The sequence below is a fragment of the Suncus etruscus genome, chromosome 3 (assembly GCF_024139225.1).
Source record: "Suncus etruscus isolate mSunEtr1 chromosome 3, mSunEtr1.pri.cur, whole genome shotgun sequence".
NCBI classification, from domain to species: Eukaryota; Metazoa; Chordata; class Mammalia; order Eulipotyphla; family Soricidae; genus Suncus; species Suncus etruscus.
In genome coordinates this window covers 78,712,513-78,728,722 of record NC_064850.1, presented here as the reverse complement: position 1 = coordinate 78,728,722, position 16,210 = coordinate 78,712,513, and the positions used below count along the sequence as shown (strand labels likewise).

Genomic DNA, 16,210 nt, shown 5'->3' with positions numbered 1-16,210 from the left:
TTTTGATATCACCCCTTAACATGAGTTCCTGTGCTTCGTTATCCTGGTTTAAGTGAATAGGAATCAATCCCCTTTCAGGTGTCCAAAGACTGGATCATTATGAGCCTTGATTGATTGTTGACTTATGTGCGTGCACATTTCTGGCCCTACAGGTTGGAGTAAAGGCCTGTTGACCACCTACTCCTCTATGGAGGCTCTATAGTTTTGTGGCTGAGTGGAAGTATTCTGGATCCCTTATCTGCTATCATATTTAGTTATTCTAACTAGAATTCCTGATACAATTTTGAATATAATTGGTTCAAATGGATGACCTGGTCTTGTTCCCGATCATATGTGTGTGTGTTTGTGTATGTGTATGTGTGTGAGTGTGTGTGTGTGCGTGCGTGCATTTTCCTGATCTTAAAAAAAAAAAAACACTCAGAACTTTACCATGAAATAAGATGTCAACTTTAAGCTTTTCCAGTGTATATATGTTTTTATTATGTTGAGGGTATTTCTGTTATTACTCCAAATTTTCCAATGTTATAGATATTATTATATTTAAATATAATAATTGACTCTGTACATAGTCAATTTTGTACAAGACATTCACTTTTTAATTCATTTTAAATACTTTATTTAAATGCATAGTTTACAGAGTTATTCATAGTACAGTTGATTCTGGCATTCAATGTTACAATATCAATCCTATCACTAATGCAACAGTCACTCCACCATTGTCCCCAGTTTCCCATGCATTCCCCAAGCCTGCTCCGTTGGGAGGCACAAAATAATTTATTACTTTTTGCTTGTTACAGCTAATTATCGGGAAAAATCTTCAGTAAGAGAAATTAATGAAAATTGTTCTCTCAACTTGAGGTCATTAAATCATTGTTTAAAGGTTTCTAAGCTGAGTGTTGCCAATTAATCATGCTATTGTTTTTGCTTATTGAGCTTAGGTGGTTTCTGTGCTACTTCTATCTCTAATTTGATGTGTTCCTACTGGGATGTCAGTACTGAAGAATTTTTAGGTGCTGCATAGCTGCTTATGTGGCTGCACACTCAGAGGCTTCTGAATCTGTGGAGCTGAGCCATAGGGTTACATGGAGGCAGCTGTGGGGTATGGATGTGGCTGCCGAGACTTCCAAAGTATAGAGAGACAAAAAACCAACCTCTCATTTTGAGATATGTAATTTAGTAGATTTAATAATGCTGTCATTTTTCTCATATATTTCTTGGATTCTTATTGAGATTTAATCTGTTATCTTGAGTAACTATTTTCTCATATGTTAAATCTATGAGGACTATTTTCAGACATTAAATTTTTATCAGTTTTTACCAATAATTTGTCTGGGGTGTACTACTCTGTCATTCAGAAATCAGTTTTATTCATTTGTTAAATTATTGATTTTGGGGACACATACAGGGATGCTCAGTGGTTAATCCTGGCTCTGCACTCAGGACTCACTCCTGATGGCATACTTGGGGGGTCATATTAACTGCATGCAAGGCAAATGCCCTATTTGCTAAATTATTTCTTTAGTCCCCTCATTCTTTCTAACTGTTATACTCAGCTTTATGATATTAAAGTAAATATACTAAAACTTGATATGCTTTAATCATAAGTATTTCACATTCTTTATTTTGAACATTATGAACTATATGTCTACTAAAATAAATAATAAATAATTATTTTAGGGTATATATAATATGTCTATACTAGTTATATGTGCATCCTAAGTTTCATAGGATAATGCTAAATTACCATATTATAAATGAGAATTCAGAAAAAATACTAATTTTTTCAACATTAGCATTGTAAAACTATAAATTTTTATCAACATGATCAATGTTATTTTAAACTAATTACTAAATGCCAATGTAGTTAAACATTTGTTTACATGTCTAATTTAATTAATATTTTGTTTCTGTTTTTACACAAAGCACATATATTTATTTATATTCCATTAGTATATGAGTTTATTCATATAAAGGTCAGCCTATGTGTTGTGTACAAGTATTTATTAGATACTTTGTCATATTACTATAGCATCTCATTTTTAACTTGCCTTTGTTTTCTTTAGCAAGTTAGTGACCAAAATACATCTTAATTTAAGTTATTTTTAATTAGCAACATTTTTCTTTGTGTGTTCTGTTGTGGAACTTTCTTTTAAGAAATCATTCCCAACATCAAGATATAAATATATACTCATCTATTTGATTCTCTAGTATGTTTTAAATTTTGGCCTTTGTATCAAATTTCTTAAGTCATCCTGGTTAAAATTTGGACATCAAATGGTATATTAGGAAACTCCAAAACTAAATGATGGCTGCCAACTCTTCTCAGGAAGTCTGGTCCTGGCTGAAAACACCAGGGCCTTATCAGAATGGATAAGGGTAGATTCTCTTTTCTGCATGAAGATACAGCAGCCAACAGGCACACCAGCACTTTCTGTCAGAAACAGTCCAACTCCATGAGTAAACTCAAATAATTTTAACATATAAACCTTCTCAGTTAGAACCAGACTACAAGCTGAAAACTCTAGGGTATTCTCTGAATGGAGGCAGGCCAAGACTCCCTTTGTCCACTCCCCAGACATACACTACCACTGGAAAACCCAACAGCCTTCTCCCACACCTGCTATCTTCCTGGCAGAAAAGCTATCTAGTTCCTGTACTCTAAAAGAAAATGGTTACTCTCCCCAGGTAGTCGAATTTAGACCAACTTCATAACTGAACATCAGAACCAACCATAACATAGTAAATCTTTAGACAATGACTTTAGTAACACCATTGAGAGATGTAACAATTATTAAAACTGACCCTTATTGATCTAAGTATTGATAAATCTAAGTGTCACCTTTGTATCATAAAAATATATATAAAGTAAATATTTTTGTGCCTGCCTAGGGTAGCAGATGGGAAACTGAGGACACTAGTAGAAGGAAGAAGATACTGGTGGTGGAATAGTGTTTGAATATTTAATTCTTGGAATAATCATACTATGTACAACTTGATAAATGATGATGTTATAATAAAAATTTTGAAATTGTAAAAATGAAATGATGTCTTAGACATTCAGATTTTGCTAGTTTAGTGTTTAAATATGTGGGTCACCAACTGCCTACTGTATTTATTGAAAAATGTAATTTTACCATTTATCTATAATATTAGTTTTGACATTCACTGTTATATAGCACACTTGCTGAGATTTATTTCTTTATTGCAAATAATTCATCTATATGGCTATGTTTGAAAAATATAATGTTGTAGATATTCCAATGATTTTGTAATAAAAGTATTGAAAACCCGGTAGGACAAATTTCTTTTTAGTTTCTTCTTGGTAGGAAAAATTTCTATGCCTGGTTCTTCAAAATTGTTTGGTTTCTATCATGAAAATGTTAATGAGTGAGAGAAGTAGGATGCCTGTCTCGAATACAGGAAGTGGGTGGGGGGATGGATAAGGTAGATGGAGGCATTGGTGGTAGGAAGGTTGCACTGGTGAAGGCAGGGTGTTCTTTTTTTTTTAATTATCTTTATTTAAACACCGTGATTGCAAATATAATTGTACTTGTATGATTATAGTCATGTAAAGAACACCCTCCTTCACCAGTGCAGGATTCCCACCACCAATTTCCCAGATCTACCTATTCCCCACCCCACCCACACCTGTACTCGAGACAGGCTTTCTTTTTCCCTCATTCATTCACATTGTTATGCTAGTGTTCAGTGTAGTTATTTCTCTAACTGCACTTATCATTCTATGTGGTGAGCTTCATGTCATTAGCTGCACCTACATGGGAGGATCGGGGGAAGTAAGGATTGGGACTGAGGCAGTAAAATATTAGAAATGAGCTTTGTAGGGCAGTATCAAGGTCCCAATACAAGATGGATATTATGGATATACAGAATATATGCTCACCATAGTATCAATATGAAAAAAAGAGAAAAAAATTCCACTGACTGTCCCAATATAAACCAGTGCTAGAACAGCCTGCCCTCCTCCCAGAGTGCATTCACATTAGTGTAGGGAGAGATAGGGGGAAAGCTTGTTGACCCCTATAGAGTCCACATGGACTGGTGTCCAGGGAAAGACTGAAGTCCAGGGGAGAAAAACCCTATACCTGGCAAGAGCTGGTCTCCAGAATCAAGGACAAAATCGTAAGCCAGATGTCTGCCCGCCCTCCTCTCCATGCACCTCCCCCCTGGAGTACGGAGGGAGGGGTAAACCTGAGGACCACTAAGAGTCCACCTGAACCCACTTCTGGCCATCTGAGCTGGCACCCAGGGAAGGCCTGGAGTCAGGGGACAAAGACAAGGATGGCTGGGGGCCTGCCAAGCCTCCCAGCACTCCCCAGGCTAGGGAGAAAGGTTCTGGTATGGGGCCTCCCCAAACCCCATACCTGGCAAGAGCTAGTCTCCAGAATCAAAGAGGAAACCGGAAGCCAGATGTCTGCCTGCCCTCCTCCCCATGCACCTCCCCCATGGAGTACGGAGAAAGGGGGAAGCCTGAGGACCACTAAGAGTCCACCTGAACCCACTTCTGGCCATCTGAGCTGGCACCCAGGGAAGGCCTGGAGTCAGGGGAAAAAGACAAGGACGGCTGGGGGTCTGTCAAGCCTCCTAGCACTCCTCAGGCTAGGAATAAGGGTCCCGGTAAACTCAGTTTTTCTGATCTGTTAGTTCAGTGTGAAAATTTCTAATTTCAGTTGACAAAACTTCTTGATGTTTAATTTTGCTCCAGTCAAGTTTATCGATGCTTTTTTTTTTTTTTTTGAGCTCCCTGAACATTTTCCATAATTCTACACTAAACTTCTTGAGAGGATACCTATTTGTTTCCTTTTTAGATTATTAGAGAAGCCATCTTGATTTCTGTTAATATGGGGGTGTGCTGCAAAATTACTCCATTGGCAAGGCTGTAGATTGCTTCTTAAAATGTACAGAAATGGAATTCAGGTGTTACAAGTAAGCGCAGCCGCAAAGCGAAGCAGAGCGGCTGCGTTTCGGGTGTGGATCCTGAAGAGGCTATAGTCTTTGGATGTAGGCAGGCTCAGCAGAGAAAAGGTAGAGAGCAAGGCTGCTGTGGTTTAAAAGTCTCTGGGTACCCAATCACGGCAGGAATTGGCCCCACGAGCTTTGGGTGGGGACATCTTACCCGGATGAGTCCTGAAGAGGCTATAGTCCTTGAATGTAGGCAGGCTCAGCAGAGAAAAGCCGGGGTGTTCTTTTTACATGTAAACACAACTACAAACATGTTTGTAATTATGGTGCTTAAATACAGACATTATTTAAAAATTTTTGGTTTATTTTGAATTCATGAAATAAGTAATAATGATTTATTTTTAAAAATTTAAGTATAGCTTATTAGCTTTTAAAATGCTTGTTTGAATTTTCTTAAATATAAAATTTTAATCCATTTTTAAGTCTATATAGTAATGCATTTATAAATTATCTACAAACTTTGCTAAGTTCCCTCATTGAGTTCTACTAATATCTCAATTTTCTTTCCTAGATTAAATCATGATTTTATTTAGATTTCTTTGCATTTTATGCATCTGTCCAGCACTTTCTCATTTTCCTTATATTGACTAAACATTATAGCAATCTCTCTCCCTCTCTTCCTTTCTTTCTTATTGTTTTCTTTACTTTTTTCTTTTAGTTTGCAAAACTAAATATTAAATCTAGTCCTCCAAATACAAGGTTTTCACTGTATCATCGAGCGATATTCCTATTATTTCCATTATTGGAAGGAATGTTCTCTTTCTGAAGTAACATTGACTTATTACAATATATAAGATTCAAGTATTCAGTTTTATAAATCAATATCTATATATACTACATTATGCTTGATGCCTAAAGCCTTATTTGTATCTGTCACTATAGAATTAACTCTTTTTTCATTTTCACCTTCCATTCTCATGACTGCTATTTTATTCCTAAAGTCCAGACTTAATTTCTTTTGTTTGTGTTTTAATATCACACAAATTAGTAGAATCACAAGCTGTTTGTCTTTCACCTTCTGCCTCATTCCAGTTAATATAATATGCTAGAGAGGCATATTTGTTATTATAGAAGGCAGGGTATCATCTTTTATATGGCTTTTAAAATAGTCCATTGTGCATATACACACATATTTATTTTTTATTTGCCAATGGACATTTCAGTTATTTCCAGTTTTAGCTAGTCTGGAACATCTTTATTGTTCCTGATAATAAAAAAGAAAGTACATGTAAATATATATGTATATATGCATATATATGTTGGTGTTCTCATAGTCTTTAAATAAATAATGAGCCTAAATTGTTCATTAGAACTTCCAAAATAACTTGTGGGAAAACAAAATTTCTGATGAGATTGTTTAAATTATTGAAACTTTATTGTTATAAAATTAATCATACTATTTTTATTTATATTATTCTTGATTTATTATTTTCAATATTATGCAACTTTAGGGAGTTAATTTTACACATATCTCTCTATTGATAGATCTGTCTATCTATAATATTTACTATATTAATAAATTTTCATCTGAATATCACAAAGTTCCAGGGATGTCAGAGTGCTCGTGTAATGGGTAGGGCACTTGCCTTGCATGAGACTGACCAGGATTCAACCTTGGCAAAAAAAAGATGGCTCTCTGAGCCCATCTAGGATTTATTCCTGAGACCAGAGCCCAGGGTAAATATTGAGTACCACTGGGTGTGACCCATAAACAACAACATTTTTTTTCTACCCATTCCTTTCATGTCACTCCACATTCCATCTGGTAATATAAAGTTTTCACTAACTCCAGGAATTAGTTTGTTGGTATTTTGACCAATTGCTTGCTTGAGTTATTCAATTCTATATATATTGAAGCCATATGGTAAATGTCTTTCACTTTTTTATGTATTCCACAATGACCTTAAGTTCCATTTCTACTTTGTAACTTTGAAGTATTTATTCAATTTATGTGGAAAATCAGCCCCTAATAATAACCCCAATGTTGTAATAGTTTTCTGAATAAAATGAGCAAAAATAGAATACATTAAGAGAAACAAATGTGTGCCCAGGCAAGAATAGAAAAATAAATTTTCATGACTCTGGTGTTAGGAATACTGGTCAATGATATGCAAAAATGTAAACTCAGATCTCTATTTAACACCATGCACAAAGGTCAAATAAAAACAGATTAAAGACCTGGATATCAGACATGAAGCCTTAAGGTACAAAGTGGAAAATGTAGGCAAAACACTCCATTGAAGCCAAAGGCATCTTTGAGGATGAAACACCACTGGCCAAGCAATTTAAACCAAAGATAAACAAATGGGACTATGTTAAATTAAGAAGATACTGCAAATCAAATGAAACATTGACTATGATACTTAGACTACTCAAGGCATTGTATATCTAGAAATAAAACATTTAGCCCCATTCAAAAACAGGAGAAGACATGAACATATATTTCCTCAGAGAAAATATATTTCTCAGAAATACAATGTCCAAATTGTTCAAGAAAAAAATCCACATCACTAATCATTAGGGAGAGGTAAATCAAAACAACAATAAGATATCTCACACCACAGAGATTGGTACACATTCAAAGAACAAGAATAATCAGTGCTGGTGTGATGTGGAAATAAAAGGACTCTCATTCACTGCTGGTGGAAATGCTGACTGGTCCAGTCTTTTTGGAAAACAACCTGGATATTACTCAAAAAAAAAAAAAAAACCGAGAGCTGGAGTGATAGCGCAGTGGTAGGGTGTTTGCTTTCACGCAGCTGATCCAGGATGGACTTCGATTCAATCTCCAATGTCCCATATGGTCCTCCAAGCCAGGAGTGATTTCTGAGAGAATAGCCAGGAGTAACCCCTGAGAGTCACTGGGTGTGGCCCAAAATCCAAAACCAACCAACCAACCATCAAACAAAAAACAGAAATGAGCTTCCATATGAATAGCAATTCCATTCCAAAGGATATACCTTAGAAACCAGAAAAGCCCTCTGCATTCATGTTCATAGCAGCACTATTTATAATAGCCAGAATCTGGAAACAATGCACATGCCCAATAACTGATGAGTGGTACATCTACATAGTAGGATACTATGCAGCTGTAAGGAGAACTGAAGTCATGAAATTTTTTATACATGGACATATATATTATGATGAATGAAATGAGTCAGAGGGAGAGAGGCATAAAATAATTTCACTTATTTGTGAAATAAAAAAAGTATGATAATAAAATCCAGAGACAATAGAGATGAGAGCCAGGAGGACCAATCTATGATAGGATGTTTGCCACAAATAGCATGTAAATGCAGTTATGGCAGAGAAGGGACCACTATGACGATGACAGTTGAAACTGATCACTCTAGACAAGAATTAGGTGCTGAATGGAGATAAAGAAATATGCACTTTACCCCTTCATTATCAATAGTGCAAACCAATGGCTAAGAAACCTCAGGGGGCATTGATGGTATTAAAAAGGTCAGAACTAAATATACAAGCCAAAGTCAACAACAATGAAATAATGAGACCCAAACTTCAACAATCAAAACTTAAACTGAAACTTTTATGGTTGAAGGCTGCAGACACCGATGATGGCATGGGATGCACTCTGGAAACATTGGTGGAGGGAGGTCAGCACTGGTAGTGGGATTGGTCCTGAAACATTTTATGTATGAATCCTAATTATAAAGAACTTTTTAAATGACAGTGGCTGCAATAAAATATTTAAAATACATACAATAGTGCAAACCACAGTATCTAAAAGTAAAAAAGAGGGGAGAGAGGAAAAGAGTAAAATCCCTGCCCAAGAGGCAGGCAGGGAGTAGAGGGATGGAAACTTGGGACATAGATGGCAAGAAACGTTTGTGGTGAAGGGTGACACACATTTTAAGCCTGAAACTCAACCATAAACAACTTTGTAGATATTGAAGTTGATATCCCCAATCTTATTTTATGTTATTTCACCTTTCTTTCTTTTTGCGCTCTGGCATGGTTTTATTCCAGGACCGAGACTATTAAGTGGTGCTTGCCTTTAGTGCTGTAGTGCTCACTGGATATTTTATTCGATATTTCTTTTTGTATCGTTGTGGTATTTCAATTCTTTATTTTCTGTCCTCTCTCAAACTGAGGTTGAGAGCCTCTAGAAGGACTACACCCATAAGCTTTTGGGCCCTTCCAACAGATGCCAAGAAATAAAATTGTTGGTAAATTAGTAAGCTTTTTGAGAAATATCCATGTTGTTTCCCAAAAGGGGCTGAAATAGTTAACAGTCCATCAGCAGTGAATGAGGGTTTCTTTTTCCCCATATCCTTATCTAAACTGATGGTTTTTTCTTTGTGATGTGTACCAGTCTCATTGCTGTGAAGTGATACCTCACTATTTAGATTTGCATTGCTCTAATAATAATAGATGTAGAGTATAGCTTCATATACTGTATTTTCCAGTATATAAGATGACCGGGTGTATAAGACGACCCCCTAATTTTGCAGTTAAAACATAGGTTTAGGCCTATATTCTCTGTAGCAGATAGAACGTTCCTGTGCTGCAACTGTATGTACCACAGTGAGCCAATCACAACAAGCAAAGGTTCAAAGGTTATACTGTAATAGACTTCCTCTCTGACTCTGGCCAGTCTGAGCAGACTTTTGACAGTGTAGGTTCGGGTCCAGAACATTGTCTAATTTGCATGCATAAAAAGCCTGCTTGGATTGGCTGAGTTGGAGAGGTGGTCCGAGCAGTGATTGCTGCAGGACTGAGTTAAAAATTCGTTTTGTGGCAATATTCAGACAATTTTGTTTAGTGGCATATTGAAACATTTTTCGGATATACTCGGCGTATAAGATGACCCCCGATTTTCGGTTGACTTTTTTTTGTTTCAAAAGTTGTTATATGCAGGAAATTACTGTACATCTTGACCATCTGTATGTCTTCATTAAGAATTCATTTCTTCACATATTTGTACGGGTAATTAATGATATTTCTGCTTAACTTTTACAGAAGCTTTATATCTTGAAAATTAACCCTTTGTCAGATGACTGACAAAAGATGTGAAAATATTTTCTCCTAATCTGTGGGAAGTCTTTGTATTCGGTTCATTGTTGACTTTTTTTCTTTAATAAAATTTTAATTGAATCACCATACCATACAGTTACAAAGTTTTCATGATTGAGTTTCAGTCATACAATTCTTCTGTATTTGGGTATTTTGAGGAGCAATTTTGACTGGGATTTTTTTCCTTCTCTTGTCTGTTTCATTGCTTGCACCATAAACAGTTTGTCTGACCATCTACAAAATGTCATTTAGGTTGATTCCATGATTTTTTATCCTATGGTGAATAACATAGCTAAAAATATAGACAAGCAGATTTCCTTTCAAATAAATTTTCATTTTTTTGGAGAAATGCCTAGAAGTGGTACTGCTGGATAAGATGGGATTTACATATTTATTTCCCATGGAATCTTCATATTGCTTTCCATAGAGGTTTCCCCAATTTATATTCTCACCAACTATTTGTCAGAGTTCCTCCTATTAGTCACATTCTCAACAACCACTAGTTCTAATCTTTTTCACATATATTTCTATTACCCACATGAGAGGATATCTCTGTGTTTAGCTAATAACAAATTGCATAAACCATTTTTAATGTATCTGTAGGCAATGTCTAATGCTTTCTTTGAGCATGTTTGTTCATGTACTTTATCTGTTTTGGAAGGTTGCCTGCTTTTATTGTTGTTTATGTCATTGCTTCACACATGTTGGGTGTTAGTCACTTCTTGATGTGTGTGTGGTGTACAAATATCACTCCTAAATTTCATGATAGTCCATTTGCTTCTGGAGTGATTATTTTTACTGTTTAAATGTAGTTCAATTTGTGTATTCTTTGTTTTGTTTCCCTTGCCATAGAAATTAAATCTCCAAATAATCTGATGTTGAACTTCTAAAGAATATTACTTCTGTTTGATTCCATGTATTTGATAGTGTAGAGTCTAATATCCAAAGTCTTTATTTAGTTTTATGCATTTGTATGCATTGTCTTAGAGTTCTAATTCACTCTTTTAAAACTAACAATTCAGGTTTACCCATACCTTTTGTTAAAAAAGTTTCCTTGTTCCATTGTATGAATATGATTTATTTATCATAGATCAGAAGTCTGTACATGGTTATTATTTCTGGGTATTCTATTCTATTCCATTGTTATATGCCTATTTTTTTCAGCATCACATTTTTTCTTATGCTTGTAATAGTTTTAGCTATTTATGTTCTTTTAAATTATTGTTCATAATTTTAATTGTTCATTTTTTTCTTAAAATGATATTGATATATTGATAGGAGTTTTAATTAATCTATAGAACATGTTAAGTACATGTCCATTTTTGTAATTATGCTATTGTCTTGATTTATTTATCATAGCTATTAATGCATACTAGAGCTTGTTTATGGTTCTGTGTTCTAGTTCATTTGTTTATTTTTAATCTAATATAATATTGTATCAATTATTACTGCTGAAATCAGAAAATATAGTCTTAAATCAGAAGCATGTGGCCTCCATTTTTCTTCTTTTCAAAACTGCTTTAGATATTCAAGGTATTTTATGAACTATAAATATTTTAGAATTGTTTGTTCTCTTTTAAAATGCATTAGTATTTTGATAGGGATGACATTAAACTGTAGATTGCTTAACAAAGCTATTCATTTTAACAATATTTATGCTTCCAGTTAATAAATAGAGGATGTCTTTTCATTCCTCTTTGTGTTTTGTTTCATTTAGTAGTGTCAAATAGTTTTCAGTGTATAAAGTTTCTCCTTTGGTATACTCTCAAGTTTAGATATAACTTTAAATGGGATTTAAATATATTTCCATTACTTTAATGTAGTTTGTATATAAAAATGCAGAAAAGTAATGTATAGTAATTTGTATCCTGATTAACTCAGTAATTATTTTCAGTAGATTGAATAAAAATTTCATCTGTTAAATGAAATATTACTCAGCTACTAAAAAGGGTGAAACTACCTTTTGCAGCAATGCAGAACTTTAAGTTATTTTGCTAAGTATAATAAAAAAGTAAAATACAATTACATATAGATTTTATCATGTGTAGAATATAAACAGTCATAGCTAACTAACTCCTTTTTAAAAAAATGTGTTGAGGGGCCAGAGAGATAGCACAGAGGTAGAGTGTTTGCCTTGCATGCAGAAGGACGGTGGTTCAAATCCTGGCATCCCATATCATCCCTCAAGCCTGCCAGGAGCGATTTCTGAGCGTAGAGCCAGGAGTAACCCTTGAGCGCCGCTGCCGAATGAGACTCAAAAACCAAAAAAAAAAGTGTTGAGGGGCCAGAGAGATTGCACAGTAGTAGGGCATTTGCCTTTCATGCGGAAATCCAGGACAGATCTTGGTTCGATCCCCAGTGTCCCATATGGTACCCAAGCCAGGAGCGATTTCTAAGCACATAGCCAAGAGTAGTAGCCCCTAAGCATCACCAGATATGGCCCAAAAAATAAAAAATAATGTGCTGAATCACTATGAGATAGTTACAAAATTTTTCTTTATTAAATTTCAATGATAAAAATACAAGCAAACTTTCAAACAAACAAAAAATAACTCATAACCTCTAGAAGATATGGTTGCTATCTAGGGTAAAAGGAGGAGGGAAAATGATTAGAAGGAATCATTTACAGAGTAATGAAAACCCAAATTTCATGATTGGTGTGGTGAAACATATACATATATTGAAGTGTAAAACTGCACTTTCATTATTTAAAACCATGGTAAAACTATAATATTTTATTTAAATTAATAAAAATTTTAATCTAAAAAGGCATATGTTTACCATACTAAAGTAGTATTTGATTATTTTCAATAAGCATACTAGAAGAACCAGAAATGAACAATCCTGATTATGAGGTTGAAGGGACAAACATTGTTACCTTATTTGATATAGCTAAGCAGAAGAACAAACAGCTAAATTGCATAGATTCAAAAAAAAGCATATGTAAAGCAGTTCTTGGAAAAACATTCTCTTCATAAAGTTAATGTAAAATATGCTTAAGTCAAAATTAATGAAAATGTCTCTATTTTATGATTTTCTTTTTTTCTTTTTTTTTTTGGACCACACCCAGTGCTGATCAAGGGTTACTCCTGGCTATGCACTCAGAAATCGCTCCTGCCTTGAGGGACCATGTGGACGTCACAGGATTGAACCGTGGTCCGTCCTGGATCAGCTGCTTGCAAGGCAAATGCCCTACAGCTGTGCAATGATTTTCAAGTAATCTAGAAGTAAAACTTTTGTGAGTTTCACAAATAAATTAAATGTCCTTATAATCAAATTATAATATTTTTTTATGTTTCTCTCAATTTGAAAGAAACCTAGTAAAAAAAATTGGGAGCATTGGTTAAAATATACATATTACAAATCTTTTCTAATTCTATTTTCCTCTCTTCCTTAACTGTGAAATTTTTTTCCTGCATTGGTGCCTACCCAGATGTTTGATCCCTGAAAAATTGTAATGTTTTCAGGAGACACATTTAATTAAATGATTATTTAATGGGAATACTTGTGTGTGACTTTTCTTTTTGATCTATATAGAAAAGAGAGAGCCAAAACCTATGGTAATGTGACATTTAATTTGTAAGTAAATTCAATCTGAAAAATTAGGTATGCAAAAGTTATGGTTGTCATAGTAATTCAAATTCAATCACTATGTATAGTATATTTTATAAATTTCATTTATGTTAGTCTTTTATATTACAGATAAATCTTATATTTTAATGTTTTATGGTACAAAAACCTATAGGATATGCACTTGTATTAGAATAAAACCAAATATTTTATTTACATACTTTGCTAAAGTTCACATATTAAGAGCAAAATGGGAATACTGTAATTAAATTCATGGTCACAGTTTTTATTCTGAGTAGTATGGTTTATTTATTATGTCTTCCTATCTAATCCCCAAATACAGCATTTGAAGTAACATATTCAACAAATGTCATATAATCTTATTTAGCTTCACAATATTCATTTTGAAGTTCACAAAAAAACATATCAGACATTCCCAAGAAACTGAGGCAGACAGAAAAGATGGCAGCAGGTTCCTCTTTGACTCAGAAGAGACGTTTACATCCCAGGTCAGTGTGCTCTTCAGGAAAGAGTAGAACCAGGACCCTGGGAAGGGCAGGGCATATATTCCAGACACTCATGCTGTGCTTTATTCAGCCACACAGACCCAAGAAACTAACGCAGACAGACTTGCAATGGTCTCCCTACTGACTCAAAAGACCCATTTCTACCCCAGGTCAGTTCACCGATAGAAGAGTGCAGCCACTCAGATTTACACTGCACACTATTTCTTCTACTCAATAATTCCCACCACAACACATTAAAAAAATTACCACACTGCAAAAGTTATAATGGGAAAGCAACACAGAACCTCATCAAGCTTAGTAAATGAAGATAGTTGTTCTGAAGACCCAACTAGTAGTAGCACCTATATAGCTTCTCTGAAAATAACTAGAAAAAGGAAAATATTAAAAATGTTCAAAGAAATAAAGAAACCATGGAATTAACAGTCAATAAGACTTAAGAAGATATAAGAGTAGAAATGAGGCTGTTAGGCTGTTAGCCTAGATGCCCCTCAATAGATGAATGGTTAAAGAAACTATGGTACATATACACAATGAAATATTATGCAGCCATCAGAAGAGATGAAGTCATGAAATTTTCTTATACATGGGTGTATATGAAATCTATTATGCTAAGTGAAATAAGTCAGAGGGAGAGAGATAAACACAAAATGGTCTCACTCATCTATGGGTTTTGAGAAAAATGAAAAACATTTGTGTAATGATTCTCAGAGACAAAATAGAGGAGGACTGGAGGGTCCAGCTCCTTACATGAAGCTCACCACAGGGATCGTTTAGTGCAGTCACAGAAATAATTACACTGAGAACTATCATAACAAAATGTGACAGAATGAGGGAAGTAGAAAGCCTGTCTAGAGTACAGGCCAGTGTGGGCTGAGGATGAGGGACACTTGGGATATTGGTTATGGGAATGTTGCATTGGTGAAGGATTTTATATCAATTTATATATATATATATATATATATATATTAAAAATCAAAAAAAAAAGAAAATAAAAGATAAGGCCTCCCAATTCTTATCACAGGCTATGTTCTTTACACTGACTGTATAGAAAGAGGAAGTACAGTAAATACACCCCCTATACACCTCAACCCAGGCCTTTTGCCTGGTCTGTATTGTGAATTGGGGGACAAAATATCACTATGCAGAAGAGCCCTATACACTCATTTACAATAGTCAAAACAACCCAAGTGTCTGAGAAACGATGAATGGATAATGAATCTGTAATACATTTACACAATGGAATACTATGCAATGGTTAGGAAAAATGAAGTCATAAAATATGCTCTTACGTGGATGCATATGGAGAGTATTATGCTGAATAGAATAGAGAAAGAGAGATATACATAAAATAATTGCCCTCATTTGTGAGATACAAAAAAATAAAGATAGTATGGTAATAAAATCCATACTATAGAAAATATAGACAATATAAACATTAAATTAAAATTATTTAATATTAAGTTAAAATTAAAATATAGACATACTAGAGAAAATAGAGACAAGAGCCAGGAGGACCATGGTAAGATACTTGCCACAAATAGCATCTGAGTTAGGGTAGTTAGGGCAGAGAAGAGACCACTGTAACAATAATAATAATGAAATGATAGTAATAATAATAATAAATAATAATAATAATAAAAACTGATCACTCTGAACAAGAACTGAGTGCTGAAAAGAGATAAAGTTATATGCATGTTACCCCTTCAATAACAATATTGCAGACCACAGTGCCTAAAAGGAAAATGAAGGATATAGAGAGAGTGAGAGAGAGGAAAGAAACAGAGAGAGAGAGAGAAAATGTCTGCTCCAGAAGCTGGCTAGGGCAAGTACAGGGGAAAGGCTGGAGAAAAACTAAGGACATTGGTGGCAGGAAGTGTGGACTGCCTCCTGCGTCCTTCAGGTAAATTGAATTTAAGACTCAATTTAAAAGTGAAGCATCACATAACATATCTATTTATGGAATGAGCAATGATATGGAATACTAAGCATCTGTCTTCTCAGCACAGATGCTACTACTGAGTTTAGAGTAGAAAGTAAGCGAAATTATAGGAAGAAAGAAGAAAAGTGAGTTTTCAGCTGTATTCAAATACAAATAG

At 34.6% G+C, this 16,210-nt stretch overlaps 1 non-coding gene across 1 annotated transcript; it reads left to right on the top strand.

The window, feature by feature from the left end:
* The first annotated feature begins 15,113 nt into the window (after positions 1–15,113).
* On the top strand, positions 15,114–15,246 carry LOC126005129 (small nucleolar RNA SNORA51). Its single transcript, XR_007494304.1, has one exon. It is a non-coding gene; the product is annotated as a small nucleolar RNA SNORA51 (small nucleolar RNA).
* Positions 15,247–16,210: the final 964 nt, after the last annotated feature.